Here is a 4,648-nt window from a genome sequence, read left to right on the forward strand (position 1 = left end):
AGGAGAAGGGGACGACAGAGGATGAGATGGCTGGATGGCATCACTGACTCGATGGACGTGAGTTGGGTGAACTCTTGGAGATGGTGATGGACAGGGAGGCCTGGCGTGCTGCGATTCATGTGGTTGCAAAGAGTTGTACACGACTGAGCAACTGAACTGAACTGAACCGAGTACATACTTGGGTGTTGCTAGGAGAGTATGTCTTTAAATATTCTCACACAAAAATGAAATGACAGTTATGTGATAGAGTGTGAACTAACACTATAGTGATAATCATTTTGCCATATATAAGTGTATCAAATCAACATGTTGCACAACTTATTCAGTGTTTTATGTCAACTCAATAAACCTGGAAAATTAATTTAAAAAGAAAAGGAATTAAAAACATGAGAGGCTCACAGCTACATGATACATCATAAAACATCTACTATTCAGTATAATTTTAGTACTGAATGACGTTATGGCATTCGATGTTTTTTGAAAATCAGTAATTTGCATATGTTTATACACCCATCCACAAATGTTTATTGGATATCTGCTATATGTCAGTTATTATATCTATGGTAACAAAGTAATAAAAAAGTCACAATCCCAGCTCTTGAGGAGCTTATAATAAAGCTATTAATATCTTTTTTTAAACTAGAAAATGTAAGAAAAAGTGAAATTGTATTCTGTGAATAATTTAAATAAGAGAGACTTTATTATGTACACAGGTAGACATTACTAGTTGTCTGTGAAAATCTATCTCTCCCCTTTTTTGCTATAAGTGTTGTCTTATTTTGTTAGGAACAAGATGCACAGCCCTGGGCAATGCATAATGTTTGTTTAATCCAGTCCTTAGAATTCTGTCCTCTGTTTTCCTGATCTCTCTTGCATTATAGCGTGCCAATGATACCAAAATGATAACACATGGACGGGTTTCTGCAAAGCTTTTCCTCTCTTGAAATAGGGAACACTAGAGGTCAGAATCAATTGTTCTCATTTTTTTCTGCACAGAAAGCAGACAGGTTGTGGACCTGAAGCAAACATATTGTGATCATATTTTGGGTTTCATGAGAAACACATTAACACGCTAAAGATGGTGCAGCAGAAAGGTAGAAAGAGCTATTCCTTGAGATGTTACTGAGGAGCTGAACTGACTATAGCCACCTTCTACCTTCCAATTTCTCATTATGTGAGAAAAATAAACCCTATTAGTGTAAGTCATTATAAACTAGGTTAACTGTCACAGTGGAACAAATTCTTTATAGATACACATATACAAAAGAGTCAATAGGGATGTAACAGAGTAACGTAAATTAAAGCCAGCAGTACAGGACAAATTTTGTATTTCTAACATTCATGTGAATTAAGTGAGTCATTGGTAAGAGCTTGGAAATCATTGTCATATTAATTTTTGGTTTAATTGGGTTTGAAATGTGGTACAAAATGTCAAGAATTTATTTTTAATAGAGGGTATAATCTCTTCTGCAGAGATCAATGATGGTGGCTACACATTAACATTTTATTTCCTACTGTCCTTTCTTTCAGAACTAAAAATGAGTTTATCATCTAAGGATAAAGAAAGAACTTTGAAGGTATTGAAAGTCTCTCTGAAATAGAATTTTCAAAAGGACAGCATTTTATTCTTGTTTACTGAATCATGAAATATGTTTCTTTGTTTATAAGATTAGAGACAATTTGGGAAGGAGACAGGGCAAGCATAGTGATTGCAGATGTGTGCTTAGTTGTATAAAAATAAATCTCCAATTAGTGTTTTTAATCCCATTCCTTCATAGAGAATATTGGTTATGTGAGTTATTAGGGAAAGTGAAAGTGTTAGTCTCTCAGTCATGTCTGACTGTTTGCAACCCCATGAACTGTAGCCCACCAGGCTCCTCTGTCCATGGAATTCTTCAGGTAAGAATACTGGAAAAGGTAGCCATTCCCTTCTCCAGGGACTCTTTTCAACACTGGAATTGAACCCAGGTCTCCTGCACTTAGGCAGATTCTTTACCATTTGAGCCAACAAGGAAACAGAGGAGTTACTAAAAAACCCTCACTTAACTAAAAACCAGTTCTGATTTTATTATCAATACAAAGAACCCTATGAAATGTCTACATTTATTTATGCTTTAGAGAAACTAGTAGTTTACAACATTAAGTAGTAGTGTTAATTCTGAGGTCCCATAACAGCAGTTTCTACATGTTTGAAAGAGTTAACTGCAAATAAGCTGTTAGCATTTGGAGGGCCTTTATTCAGTGAAAGTAGATGACAATTGTCCTGAGTGTAGGTTGAAGTCATATGGAGATGTTTGTATGTGTTATTTATAGCCATGATGGTAACAAAATCCATGAAGAACTCAAAAGAAAATCCCACTATAACATTGAAGTGTTTTCTTTTATTTATGTTACTGATGCCTGAGGGCTCATGAAAACAAAGTGAGAACTAACTGAAGTTACTTGGAAATTTCTTTACCTTTGGAATGCAGTCTTTTTAAGTCAAGAATGTTCAGTTCAACTCTGGAAGCATTCTGTTAATAACACACACTTGTTAAGCATGTGATATATCCTAGACAGCGCTCTTCTCATTGGGCAAACAAGTGGTATACACCACTGCTGGTTGCATGGGACTCAGCTTATTGGGGAGAAAAACACTTAAAAATAAGCACACCAATAATACAGATATATGTGGATGGCTCTGTAAGATCACAGAGCAGAGTCCCTCACTGCATGGGGGAGTGAGTGGGGGTAAGGATGGCCAACCACTCTTCTGTTTTTCCATCTTCTGTCATATCCAAGGCTCACCTCTCCATCTGTGCTCTAGATTCAAACTCTCCTCACCTCTTCTAGGACCTTTTGAGCAACATTTGTTGTTTCCTTTCTCATCTATATTTTCAAATGTTTCTAAGTTCTTCCTCTCACAGTCTAAACATGCTCATTCTCATCTTAAAAATATTAAAGATGGCCTGTCATAGGCCACTCCCCAACAATTCCCAGCTTCACCAGCATGCTTCGCAACACTTCTGCCTGCTGTTGAAGACTTCACTTCCTTTCATTCCACTCATTTTCCCATACTTGTAATTCGGGTTCTGTTCTGACTGCTGCGCTGAAACTGCTTTGTCTACAGTGGGAAATGACCCATGTAGATGGCAAGCTCTGTAAGATATGCACTCTGGCTGCCTCCTGCATAGGGTACTGCAACCTGCACAATCTTACCTGGCACAGTGTCGGAGCAGTGATAAATGTCTGTGGATTGATGAGTGGTATCTTTTCTTTCCTCCTGCAGTATTTTCAACATCTTCTTCATTTTCTTTAGGCCATTCTTGCCCTCCTTAGTTTCTGGTATGCCACTGTCTCTGTTCTCATATTGCTTTTCTGTACATTTCCTATACTTCCTCTACTGGATCAATATGAAATATTAGCTTTCTTTCTGAATTTTATGTTTTATTATTTTTTCTTCACACTCAATGTATTCCCCTAAAGCTGTTTGTAGTCCTCAAATTTATATTGCTATCAAAGATTACTTTGAGAATATCCAGGGCTTATTTGACACATCTGTTTTTACTTCCTATGTTTGTTCCTATCAACATAGTGAAATCTTCTTGAAAAATTATTCCACCTCCAGAATTTCCTGTAAAATAAGAGACAGTGTATCCTAGACTCAGAAATCTAGTAATCACTATAAAATAATCTTCTTTCGTCACCCTTCTCCCCAGGCCAAAAGACACTAAGTCTTGCAGGCTCTATCTTCTCATTATGTCTGATACCTGACTCTTGAATCTTTCATATTGAATAGCTTCTTATATGGCTGCAAAAGTAGATTTTTAAGGGTTACCTGAGCTCAGTCATGTGCTTCTTGAATTCTTTCTACACCTGTGTCTTAATGGTATTTCTAAAGTATAAAACTGGTGATATTACATTTCTAACTAAAATATTTCAACGGCTGCTTTAGGATACTGTATCAGAAAATTTAATACTATGAAAAGATTGTCATCACTAATCATCAGGGAAATGCAAGTCAAAACCACAATGAGATATCGCCTCACACATGTCAGAATGGCTGTCATCAAAAAGAATACAAATAACAAATGCTGGCAAGGATGCAGAGAAAAGGGAACTCTTGTGTACTGTCGGTGTGTATGTAAGTTGGTGCAGCCACTATGGAAGGCTGAAGTTTTCTTAAAAAACTAAAAATAGAAGTACCCTAAGACCCTATGCCAGAAATTCCACTCCTGAGTATATACCAGAGAAAATCCCAAAACACTAATTTTAAAAGATAAATTTACCTCAATATTCACAGCAGCATTATTTACAACTGCCAAGATATGGAACAACCTAAGTGCTGTCCTGTGAAGAAAGCTGAGCATTGAAGAATTGATGCTTTTGAACTGTGGTGTAAGACTCTTGAGAGTCCCTTGGACTGCAAGGAGATCCAACCAGTCCATTCTAAAGGAGATCAGTCCTGGGTGTTCTTTGGAAGGACTGATGCTGAAGCTGAAACTCCAATACTTTGGCCACCTGATGTGAAGAGTTGACTCATTGGAAAAGACTCTGATGCTGGCAGGATTGGGGGCAGGAGGAGAAGGGGACAACAGAGGATGAGATGGCTGGATGGCATCACTGACTCGATGGACGTGAGTCTCAGTGAACTCTGGGAGTTGGTGAT

Source organism: Bison bison, unplaced genomic scaffold (assembly GCF_000754665.1).
Source record: "Bison bison bison isolate TAMUID 2011002044 unplaced genomic scaffold, Bison_UMD1.0 scf7180017864351, whole genome shotgun sequence".
Taxonomy (NCBI): Eukaryota; Metazoa; Chordata; class Mammalia; order Artiodactyla; family Bovidae; genus Bison; species Bison bison.